A 12,768-nucleotide genomic window follows, 5' to 3' on the forward strand; every position below is an offset into this window, starting at 1 on the left:
TAAATTTGTTAGTCTCTAAGGTGCCACAAGGACTCCTCAGTGTTTTTTCAGAAAAGACAGTAAGACTTTTTTCTTTGTGCTTTACCATTCTCCCAACTCGGATTTTTATTATTAAAATTTAAATTATTATTATATACAGGAAGTCCAGATGCTACTGTCACTGAATGACACCACTAGAAATATTTATGTTCACTACATTTAAGAATTGCCTAGGCACTTGCAAGTATAATTATCATCAACTCACATAGGTTAGTACATTTAGCATTTTAAAAAAAAGCTACATACCCACTGGTAATTTGAAGGAAGACTGTTTGAAGGGACAAGACAGTTCAACTGCCAAGTTTCTAAGAAAGTGATTCCCAGGTGGTCAAAGATGTTTGGCTTGAAATTCAAACTGAGTGAGAAGGCTGTATTCTTTCTATTTCTGTTTCTGACACAATTTGATCTAATTAGTTCTAATTTGCCACTCAGCATAGTAGGTTATAATTAGAAGAGAGGGTGGGGGCTGGTGAGAAGAATATAATTTAGAATGGCTCTGCAAAACACATTTTGTGTGTGACTTAATACAAAGTCATGGAGGAAAAAAAATCAATTATTAGTTTGATGGGCATTTTAAATATTTGGCCTTAAACTGTCTTCATCTGGCCATCAGCTGTTTACTCTGCAAACATCCCCACCCAGCCCACACAATGCAAGGTACTCCATTTCAGACCAGGGCAGCTGCAGAGCACCTTTTGTGTTTTCAATTTAAAGCCTTTGGGTTGATAGTTCACATTAACATGGAGAGAAATATACAACTTGTGAGTTTGAAAAGCAGTTTTTACTCATAAAAACCTTTGATAGTTTAGCCATCTGGTCAGAGTGAAAGAAGCTCATAAAAGAGGCCCAAATAAGGTCAAAGGTCATCTGCTACATGGGTCAAGGGGGCCTAAGAAGGTTTGCTGTAGTGGACTTTACTAAAAACTTGTCAGTAAGGATCTTTGACAAATTATGGCACATTCCATGGCTTTTGGGGGAAAGTATTTGATTACAGTGTGCAGGAATGTTGTTGATATTTGCAAAGGTAAGTAAAAAGAAAGACATTTAAATGAGAAACTTTAATAATACTTTAAAAATTGTTCTTGTCTGAACATGCACATAAAATGCCTCCTATTTTATTCAGCTTTTCACTAATTTTTTTTCTAAATCATTTTACACTGAAAAAATCTCCTGCAGAAAGCTGGCTAAAGGCTTTGACCTTTGATTCAGGTCATTTATTCTTTTAAATGGTCTTTTATTATAAAACATCCTAATTACTCCTGGTTGGTAAGTGACAAAATTAAAAAAAAAAGAAAAAGAAAAAGTATCTTTCCTCCTATTGTTGTATTTACATCAAGCTAACTATATTTATAAGTGGTTGTTGTGGACATAATTTAAGGAGATTAAAAGGCAATGTTCTTGAAAGGTACAGAAGACAGCAAACTTTTTTTGAGGCTTCTGTAGGCACAACATTTATTAGCATATTTCTCTATGCTGAATATGGTAAAATTACCCTTATTCAAGCGAGTTCAATTGTACAAACATTCAAATTAACATCAAGGTGACTGAGCCTCTGTTTTAAAAAAAAAAAAAAAATACTGCATAGTTGGCACAGGCACCGACTTTCCAAAGTGCCAAGGGGTGCTCAACCCCTGGCTCTGCCCCTACTCTACCCTTTCCCCCAAGGCCCCACCCCTGCTCCACCACCACCTCACCTCTTCCCACCCAGTTCCGTCCCCTCCCTCAAGTGCGCCACATCCTCCCTCCTCCTCCATTTTCCCCTCCAGCCTTCCGCACACAGCAAAACAGCTGATCGCAGTGGGTGGGAGACAAGGGGAGGGAGGAAGAGGAGGTGCTGATCCGCAGGGCCCACGGCGGGCAGGAGGCACTGGGGGGAGGAAGCAGTGGCCGGGAATGGCGAACCGCGGCCACTGGGAGCTGCGAGCAGCCGTACCTGCGGATGCTCAGGTAAACAAAGGCTTTGGCTACACTTACACTTCAAAGCGCTGCCGCTGGGAGAGAGCTCTCTCAGCGCTGTCCGTACTCCACCTCCCTGTGGGGAATAACGTACAGCGCTGGGGCTTTGACCACACTGGCGCTTTGCAGCGCCGCAATTTGCAGCGCTGGAGAGGGTGTGTTTTCACACCCTGCTGCAGCGCTGCAAATTTGTAAGTGTAGCCAAGCCCAAAGCGTCTCACTGGCCCTGAACAAGCCATGAATCAAGTTTGGGAACCCCTGGGGGGGAAGGGATGACCTAGCCTGTGTCTTTGCAAAGTTCTTCCCCGACCCCACCCCCTGCTTCCAGCTTGTGTGTGACTGGAAGCAGCTTTTTCCCTTCCTGCCTGCACTGTTTCCAAAGGCAGCTAACACCTCCAGGCTGCTGCTGGCCACCGACATAACCCAGCCCACTTTTGTCCCCCAGCTACAGCATGAGCAGGAAGGGGTTAAGCCCTAGGGATGCATTGTGCAGCAGGGCCCAGGGAACCTGACTGCAGGGGCTTCAGCAAACCCGGCCAGAGAGGTGGCTCAGTAGGGGAGGATGCCTAGAGGATGGAGCAACCCCTTGCTCCCTGGGGGCAGGACACAGGGTGGGGGTGAAGAAGGTACTAAGTCCCTGCCTTGGGGACTGTGTGGAGTCTGCAGGTTTGGGGTGTGAACAGGCTGGAAATTGCTCCCCCCACATACCACCCCAGAGCTTAGCTGAGGGGTGGAGAGGCCTCCCCATGCCAGCGCTGTGTGGGGCTTTGGCTGATGTGGGGGGAGACAGAAAATACCATGACAATTCGCCTGTTTTTCAGAAAAAGTCGGGACACCTGCAGGAGGGCTTAAATACGAGACCGTCCCTTTGAAAACAGGATGTCTGGTCCAGGGCTGGCTCTAACTTTTTTGCCGCCCAAGGCAAAAAAAAAAAAAAAAAGGAGCACCGCCCTGCCGTAACAAACGTCCCCGCCCCCTCCGAGAGCCGGGCTGCCCAAGCACCCCCACCCCCTCCGAGCGCCACCCGGCTGAAACAAAAAACAAACAAAAAAACGAGCGCCGCCCTGCCCTAAGGTGCCACCCCAAACACGTGCTTGGTCGGCTAGTGCCTGGAGCTGGCCCTGGTCTGGTCACCCTAAGCATTATTATCAACCATAGTACAGAAGTCATGTCTTAAGATACAGGACTATATCACCAGGTAACTAAAAAGAGGCTGCACTAGAAAAGCAAAAATAACTATGCCAATATTTGCGGCTCTTTCACCCTTCATTTTAGAGGAGGATAGTTAGGATTCTGTATTTAAAATGTAGAACTTTAACATTCACTCCTTAACATAAACCCAGCTCTTCTGGTTTAATCCAACTTCAGATTTTGCAAATGCAAGTGATTGCAGCTACCAGAAATTTGGATGCATATCCATTTTGCTTGTGCAAACCCTACATTTTCACACTCAGCTTTGTGGGCACAATCAGTTTAAAAAAAAAAAGGCAAAGGTAGTTAGGCCATGTTGGAAGCTGGGCTGAAAACTGGGTGGTATACCAATATGGTTTATAAGCATTTTGTAACTTGTTGATTTTCATTATTTTAAATGTTGACACTGCAGTTTTAAGCCAATTAGTGACACCCCCCCCCCCGCCCCGGAGAAGAGCTGAATATTGCAAAATATCTACTCCTATGTATGCTTAGACCATTGCAGCTGTGTGTTTAAAAGTACATGGCAATGCATGTGACATCTCAGCCTTAAAACTGAAACATTATATCTCCTAGTCCAAAACAAAAATGCTGGATTACACCAAACTAAACAAAGATATACATCAGTCAGTTGTCACCTGGACATTTGTTTTCTAAGAATCATATATCAGCTTTAAAAAGATTTTTAAAGAAAAGCTTTCTCTACATAATATTGACCCTTGAATGTTGTTTGTGTGTCCTACAAGCGTACTGATTCATCTGGTGTCCATACTCACAGCACATCATTCTCCAATGTAGAAATGCTCGTTTGAGCTTATTTTACAAATATAGGGCCAGATCCTCAGCTAGTGAAATCAGCTCCACTGACATCAGAGCTATGCTATGCTAAGCTAATTTACACTAGCCAAGGATCTGGCCTGTGAGGTTTATACTGCCTTAAAAATAATGGTTTCTCAATACTTTTTTTTTTTTTTTTTTTTTTTAAAGTTTGAGTGCAATTCTGCCTCTAGGCAGGTTATTGAGTGAAAATGATTTTCTGTAGTCAATAGAAAAAAAAAAGTGATGTGCTTTAACAGTGGTGTTGGAACAGTTCTTATATTGGGGGTGCTGAAAGTCATCAAACAAAACTTTAAACCCTGTATATGATGGAAACCACTTTAAGCCAGGGGGTGCTGCTGCACCCCCAGTATCCCTTGTTCCAGCATCCCTGTGTTTTAATTTAAAAAAAAAAAAAAGAGTCAGAAACAAGAATATCATCTCTATTACTTAAAAGAGATTGTCTGGAGGCATTTGGCCATGCTGCCAGATTTTGTTAAATTATTTAAAAAACAGCTGTGTTTGTGTCGAAGGCTAATAATGGTGGCTTGACCCATATGGCTATAGGTATTGCCATAGCAGAAATGAGCAATGGTTCATCCAGTATGGTACCTGCTAAAGTGGTCTATACCAGTACCCGATGTTTCACAGGGAAGGAGAAACTGTGGACTAATGCACCTGGTCAACACTGTAGCACAGGCTGGGGGAGTCCAGGCAGGATTGTCCTCCTCCCTGGGCTAGTGATCAATTTGTGATCTCATGGATGTACTAACAGTCCCTCTCCCAGCCCCTCTTAATCCTACCTAGTGTAACCAGCAAATGCTATTCTTATTCATGTGTCTAATCCTTAAATCCTACTAAACTATTTGTCTCAGTAATATCCTGCTGCAGTAAATTCCACAGGTTAATTATATACTGAGTCCAAGATTATTTTCTATTATGGATTTTAATTTGGTTGCTTTTTAATTTAATCAAGTGGTCCCTTTTTCCATTGGATGGATGAATAAGCACAATTGAACATACCATCTTGGTGCAATTCTACACACAAATATTTCTACAGAATCTCAGGGGCTCCTTAAACATTGAGGTAAACCAACCCCCACATGCCTCATGTATTTGTTAAAAGCCTAATTACCATGGTTATACTCATGACTCCACTTTGGATGAGGTGCATTTGGCATGTCAAGTGTGGTGTCCCATGGCTGCAACTAGGCGGAAACATTATATTTTTCCCTGAAGGAAGGTTAACCGACATACCCAAGAGGTCCATTTAGCTAATGGGGCCATCAGTTGCCATTTGATTACATGTTCTGTGGCATTTATACAGACCAGCAGCTGCTGTCTAACTGCAAAGTTCCCATAGAATTTACAGAGACAAGTGGTTGCATACTAACTGCATGGAGTTTATGTGGATCAGTAACTAACGAAGCTGAAGTTATTGCAATGATCCCTCCTGTCTTTGTAATGAGAGAGAATGATGAAATATGAAGGTAGCATGAAGAAAGGTTTGAAGTTTAAGGAAGAACAAGCACAAACAGGAGGTTATTTTCATGCTTAATGTTGTGCATGTGCTTAAATGCAGTCTCAAATAGCTATGCTTTCCTGAATCAAGGCCAAAGTCCTGAACTCATAAAGCAGCACTCTCTTTTTAAAAACAAAACCCTCTCCTACTTCAAAGCCACAACAGCACTAGCCAGAGATGTGAATGAAAACTAGAAGGGCACGGCTCTTGTCCTGGTTTGGCACCTCTATGAATTGCATCTTTTTAAGAAAAACAGTTTAGGCATAATGGCTTATCTGTTAGATGTGATTCAGTGAGGAACACGTTGAAACAGACTTAAGAACCACACAGATTCAGCTAACATACCTAGGACTATCCTGTAGTTGAAAGGTCTTTTTTTAATTCTTCTGCCCTAGTCTTTTCTTTCACCAGAGGATCTGTTTGGTGTAGTCAATAGTCACCAGTTTAATCAGGTTTCCTTAATAAGTGTAAAGTGCCCATAGTTTTCAAGAATTTGTTCTTCACAATCTAGTTCCAGGATTAGGACAGCATGTTGTCATAGGCTGGGACTTTACCGCTATACTGATAGCAAATGGCTTTCTATTTCCCATTGAGTTGTCCAAGCTGTAACTGTCTTTATTTTTCTTTTTATTTATTATGAGATTCACAATATTCCAAGGTTAATCCCAAGCATGGTGGAGATGGGTTTGATTTGTATTTCTCTCTTTCTTTGGCTGCACTTTTCTCATGATCTCAGATTGTCTCCTTTTTACAGTAAAACAAACAGAAGTGGGCCTAATGATGAGCTAATCAATCTCCATTAATTATATTAGCAGCGTGGGGAAACAGTCCATTCTGTCATCTCTCGAATATTGCTAGGCTTCAGCTTTTGCTCTCTCAATCCGATTTGTAGGTGCTTATTCTTGCACTAGTGACCTCCCGATTGGATTATTGGAATTCTTTGTTGACAGCTCTTCCTGATAAGGCATTGCATAGGATTCAATCAATCCAACATGCAGTGGTGAGGATTCTGTCTGTTCTCAATGCATTGACCCAGTTCTATAACCCACACATTGGCTTCTTGTAAAGTGTCAGGCCCACTACCACCAGGATGATTTGATTATATTCTAAGACACGACAAATGCAGCCGCTTGCATACAGGGACTTAGCGAACATCTCATTCTTCTCCCTTCCCCTATATTCCTGGCTCTACAATGTGATGTGCTGGACTTTGAGTTATTTTTGATCTTTTCACCTACTGACCTTCCAGTCCTTATTTGTTCTAGATTTTGAAATCCTTCCATCCCAAATATCGTGATGTTGGGAGGGGCATTTGTTTAAAGGGCTCACCTAAACGTTGTTTGATTTGGATTTACCCGATTTATTTTTCATAGTGCAGTGTTCACTTTGCATTCCAGTGGTAAAGTTACACTGTGCAATAGAGGACCATGAAGATGGTGTTGTCATTGAGCTGTAAAGCATTCTAAGGACTTCCTTTCTCCCCAGCCACCTCGACAACAGCAGAGATCAGCTGAAGTGTTCTATGGCTGGTGGTAAGACAGTCTCAACAGAGAGCCCTTGGCCTTCTTTAGTCCAACAGAACACAAGTCTATTGTCCTTTAGGTTACAGGGCAAGGTCTTATTTTCTCAGGCTTTTGGCTAAATGGTGTGATTGTTATGGTCAAAAGTTAGTCAACTTTAGGCAGAGGGAGACTTTGACTTAATGTGATGGGAATTCCTTCCTGCGCACAGCTGGGGGCAGAATTTAGCTGTATGGAATAAAGTCAATAAAGCTACACAGAGAACCATGCAGGTAGATCTCTGCACCTGCACAGAGTCCCATTGATTGCAATGGAATTCCAAGTGGGTGCAGGGATCCTCCAACGAGGCTCTCTTTGCAGGATTGGGACCATGAAATACTGTGTCTCTTCTGTGCAGCTGAGAAATATTTTCAGAAAGTTTAATTTTATTACTTCAGCACGGTTCATAAAAGAAATTATGTGAATATCAGGCTGAAAATATTTACATAAAAACATTTTAACCTATTAAAGTAAAACATATTACTGAGATAAGATACAAGACAAGAAAAAAGTTTCCATTCTTCTACATGGAACATGGTTTACATTACTTGGCCAGATGCTCCACTGGAGTAAATGGATGTAGCTCTTGTCTTCTCTATATACTGTAGATGCAAAAATAATTACCCCCTCTGAATCCAGTGGCTAACTATATAATTTGCAAGCAGAACTATTACATAAGTTTGTGTAAATTAGCAACAAGAAGCTGGAGATGCCTAAGCTATTGATGGCTATGCGCTCAGAAGCACAACTTGCAAATAGCCATTAAGAATATTTTAAAAATTCCAGAGCCAAAAACCCTCATGAATCTTCTTTGCAAATCCTGAGGCTTAACAAGTATTTATCAACATCAAGCATTTGTGTTGCCGAGGGCTTACCGTAGATAAAATTTAGATAACCTCTCAAAATTAGGGGCCACTAATGAAGTTCACATGAGGAATTAACATTGTTACTTTGAGAGTCCACGTTGGCCCAGAGTTAAAAGGTTCTTGGCCTACTAAGAGTTAAAGAACCAAGATTCCACTTCACATTTCAGCCAAGTGCATTTACACCAGAAAAAAGTGAGCATGTTTTCTTCTAAACAAAATGCAGACAAAGCCAGTTAGGGAACATCTGAAACATTTATGATTGGAGGAGCTAGCCCAAAGAGACTTGGAGTAAGCTCTGAGAACTTCAGCCCTGAAACACCATATTCTAAACCTGCAGGGCTGATTCAACTGATTTTAAAGGATGCCAGCCAGGTTGCATGCACTATTCACTTTATTATTCTGGGTTCTCTGCATCAGAAGCCCAGCTTCTGGAATGCTGGCTATGTTTGCAAATCACCTAGCTTTATAGGGACTATGATCCAGATTCACAAAGGCACCTAAGTCCCAGATTTGAGCACCGCTGCAATCCAGAGAGCCCTACATTTAGTAGTTAACCTTGTAGGTGCCTAAATTCACTGTGCCTACATTTTCACTGTAAAAAGTTCCCTAGGCACCTATGTTACTGCCTCTGAGCATGTGCACGGCTACCCCAGGAAGGTGTCCTGATTAGGGTCACCACCTTTCCCGAGTTGTATGGGACAGTCTCGAAATGCAGAGTTCAAGTCCCAGTTGGATGGGGATCTGGGCCAGGGGCTGCTCTTGGACACCCAGGGTTCCCCACAGCAGCCAGGGCTGCCTGGACAGCTCTTACCATGACCCAGCTCTGGCTTCCAGCCTGGCCAGGAGGCAGGACTTTGGGGGGAAGAGGAGGAGCAGGGGGCCATGGAGGGGGCAGGGCTCCTGCATATCTTCGAGTCAGGTGATGATAGATGATGCCCCACTTATCTTGCCTAGGGTCCCAATCTGGTAGGCGTGCTCTGAGCACACCTATCTTCAAACAAAACAGCCAGGGGAGGAGGCAGCAGCGGTGGTGGCCTCCCATATAATTTTAGTACTGTGGTTAGGGTTCTCACTCAGCAAGAGAGAATGTTCAATTCCTTCCGGTCTGATGAGGAGAAGGAGAGACTCCTTACCTTGTACAGTAACAGGAGTTCTTTGTGATGTCTTGTACTTATGGTTCCCCAGGTGAGGATGTGCATGGCTCATGCATTCTTGACCAAAGATTTTCTTTTTTGTTTTCAGTACCCACAGGTCCTCACCTGCACTATGCACCACCTCATGCTCTAGTACAAGGTCACAGAGAGGAGAGGACCTACACTAGTTATTGTACAAGGTAAGTAACGTCCCCTTTGAATTATTGTCCCTATGGGTGCTCCACATGAGAAGACTCCCTAGGACCACCTCCACGTGGAGGAGGATGCGGAGGCGGCAAATTCAGTACAGAACAGCTTAATCAAATGCCACATCTGCTCTGAAGGCATGTACTAAGGCATTATGCTGTGAGACTGTGTGACTGGAGGACTAGGTGGCTGACTTACAAATGTCCTTAAAGGGCAGAAAATCTTGGTGTGTCCTCTTGCATGAGGGCTTGGTCCCCATCAGGGGCCCAAAGGTTATAAAAAAAGCCCAGTGTGGAGGGGCATCAGGAAAAGGAGTAGGGACCTATGGGTGTTCCCGCTAGGGTTGACAGGTCACATATCAACTGGCTCCTGGGATCTCATCCTCAGGGAACACCTTGATGGAGGAAAGTGGAATGGGTAGGTGATGGAGCCTTGAATGGATACCTCTGGTACTGGACCCGCTCATGCTGGGAGACTCAAGTGAAGGTAGCTGGTACTGTGTGAGCTGGTTTCTTCAAGGAGTCCTTCTATTTGGAAGAATCAGATCCCAGTACTGACAAGTCTGTCATTTGCTCTTTGGTGGCAGGCGTCTTGGTGTGTGGCTTTGCAGAAAACATCTTCCTTGGTGGAGCCTCAGTAGTATCTGCACCAGGATGTGAGTTCTTATTGCTTCCATACCTAAGAGGAGACTTCCCTCCCCCAAAGCACAAACCATACTAAGAAGATAAGACAAGACAATGAGCTACTAAGAAAACAAAAAGATTAAAAGAAGCAACTGTGTCAGCCAGGTAGTGGACATTACAGAACTCTATCTCAAGCTGCAGGTGGTTGAAAAGGAACTGGCGTGGTGTGGGTCTACTCTTCATCTGACCTTGTACTGGAGCACAAGAAGGCATGAGCTGCAGATGTAGACTCACAGGCAGTACTAAAAGCCTCTCTCTGGTCAGGAGTACATGCAGGGCCGGCTTTAGGAAGTGCGGGGAAGTCCTGGGGAACAGGAATTGGATCCTGGTTCTTGTGAAGCCAGTCAGCTCTGCAACAGACTGAACTTTGGGGAGGAAAACCTACTTGATTAATAGTTACCTTTCTTATTTGAAAAGTGTAGACTCAGGTTCGTGTTTTATGATTTTGTTTTATATTGTAACCATTTGTTTCCATCACTCTGTTGTTTCTAACTAACACTCCATTATTTCTTAAATAAACCTTCTTTTGTTTTATTACAAGTGCCATGTATTATACAGGAGCAGGGGATTAAGGTAAAACTAATGAATTGGGAGACATTGGCCCTTTTGGGCGCAGAGGATCTGGGATTTGAATGAGTAGTCAGTATTGGGGCCTGGATATCAAAGAGGAACAATTCAAAAGGATGTGGGGCTGGGGTGCTGCTATTGTTAACCTATAAAGGCGAAGGCAGGCCTGTTGGAGAGTACTTGAGAGGCTGAAAGGCTGGTGGTGTCAGAGTCAACACCGGAGTCAGTTACCAGAGTCAAGGCTCCTTTGTGCTGAAGGCAGGGGGTAACAAGCTGATTGTTCTCAGGGTGCCCAGGACTGTCAGTTACAACACATGTGTGCACATCCTCAGAGCACCCATATAGACAATGACTCAAAGAAGAAGGGATTTGAACAGGGGTTTTCTACTTCCCAGATGAGTGCCCTAGCCACTGACTACGGGATATTGAGAGTCTCTTTTGTGGAAGCTGTTCCACTTTGTATTCAATAATTATATATTAATTTGTACAGAGAAGGAATGAGTGACTCAATTGTCCACTGCTTAGGGCACTCACCAGAGGTGTGTGTCCCACTTCCTGGGTAAGAACTCTAACCACTCGGCGAAAGGTTATGAGGGAAAGCTCCCTCCTCCCCAGCCATTGTGTGTGGAGTTAGGCAGGCACCAATGCTGTTCTTGGACAAATGGCTTAGGTACCTGACTCCAGGAGGGGGTGGTGACTCATCGATCACAAGCAGAGATAGGTGCCTCTCTGCAGCCCACACGGAGGTGCCCAACTCTGAGAGGAGTTGGACTTTGGACACACCTCTCTAGTCAGTATCTCCCATTGGCTAGCTTGGGCAGCTCCGCACCTAGTGTTCTGGCTTGTGTGAATCCCATTTTCAGATACCTCTCTCACCCCCATGCATTGTATTGGGAGCTTAGGTGCCTAACCCAGGGTTTGTAGATTCCAGTGACTTGCTAGGCAGCTAAAAGTTAGCAATCCCTTTGTGGATCTGGGACTATATGCTCCAGCAATCATGGCCCCTTTTAGACCCGACTGGTTAGCATATCGCAGTGAATCTGGGAATAGTGTAAAATGGATGCTGGTTCATGTTAAGCAGCCAGGCAATAATGAAGAGACTCAGAAAAATCCCAGAGTAGAACCAAATACATAGAAGTCAGTTGGGAGCTTTGGTTAGACAGTGTTGGATAGATTGGGACTACACTGTAATGACGAGTAGGTGCTCTAACTAAAATGTGTGTCTTTGTGATCACAGTTAAAGGAAAAGAACAAAGGCAGGCATGGATATGCAGTTAAAAGGCTGCATGTTGATTACTCCTTTTCAAAAAATAAGATGCTCCCAACTAGCTGATGATAAACGCCATGCATCATTACATCCTAAAACAGTAAAAATGAATGATCCATTCCAGAGAGTGTCATATTTCTGGAGGGGAGGATAATCAGTGTGATTAAGAACCTAAATCTATCTGCTCCATTAAACTCTGGAAGTTAGACTAGTTCTAAGGTTTGAGAAGCAATTAATATCTTTCAAACAACAACATTCTTGAACAGATGACTCAGGATTCCAGTTACACCTGAGCAGAAAGTAATACTTTCCAGTGCCTTGATAGAAAAACCTCATTCGGAAGTGCAGTGAGAGGTCATAAAAATTTAGGATTACTTTTAGTTAGTCATTTGTAACAGGTAAATGCATCTGTTTAACTTCCTGGAGTGGGGGGAAAGGTCTTTATGATTTTTCCAGGGTTATGAATACATAAATAACAATGGTCACTTAAGAAGGACAGGAGCTTTGGGATTAACCTGCCCACACATTTGTGAGTAACCTATTGACCCAGTAAAAGATTTTTTTTCTTGTTTGCTATCGGCATCAATCATATCTATAGGAAATGTAAACATTTCACCATCTAGTTCAAAATGAAAACTAGAAAATAATCACCCGACCTTCACAATTAGTTGTTTACACTCAGATGGCTTTTGGTAAATGCATTACTACAGGAATTCTTGAGCAACAAATTAATAGTTTTTCAAGCCACATTATGCATTCTTCCATTTCAGAAACTAACCCATTCTCACAGCCAGAATGGAAATAAATCATTTGTAACTATAGCTGTGAATTAAATTATCCCCCCGTTATGCCACATTCTTGTTTGTTGCTTGTGTTACATACTGTCTAGGTATTGGGTTGTGATAAATTGAAGTTGATCATTTCTTTTAATAAGTGGGGAGAAAACGCGTACTGCCTTTTTT

The 12,768-nt window shown here is 43.0% G+C and overlaps 1 protein-coding gene and 1 long non-coding RNA gene across 2 annotated transcripts in view; one reads left to right on the plus strand and one right to left on the minus strand.

The window, feature by feature from the left end:
* Positions 1-366, minus strand: part of SALL4 (spalt like transcription factor 4) — a 124,480-nt gene extending 124,114 nt beyond the window's left edge. The window contains exon 1 of the mRNA XM_039498202.1: positions 286-366. The gene's annotated coding sequence lies outside the window, so the exon portion shown is untranslated. The remainder of the gene's footprint in view (positions 1-285) is intronic.
* A 478-nt stretch (positions 367-844) lies between these two features.
* On the plus strand, positions 845-10,612 carry LOC120380491. The gene is made up of 3 exons (XR_005587782.1): positions 845-1,063; positions 9,192-9,282; positions 9,677-10,612. It is a non-coding gene; the product is annotated as an uncharacterized LOC120380491 (long non-coding RNA).
* The last annotated feature ends 2,156 nt before the right edge of the window (positions 10,613-12,768 follow it).

This window comes from Mauremys reevesii, linkage group 13, assembly GCF_016161935.1.
Source record: "Mauremys reevesii isolate NIE-2019 linkage group 13, ASM1616193v1, whole genome shotgun sequence".
NCBI lineage: Eukaryota > Metazoa > Chordata > Testudines > Geoemydidae > Mauremys > Mauremys reevesii.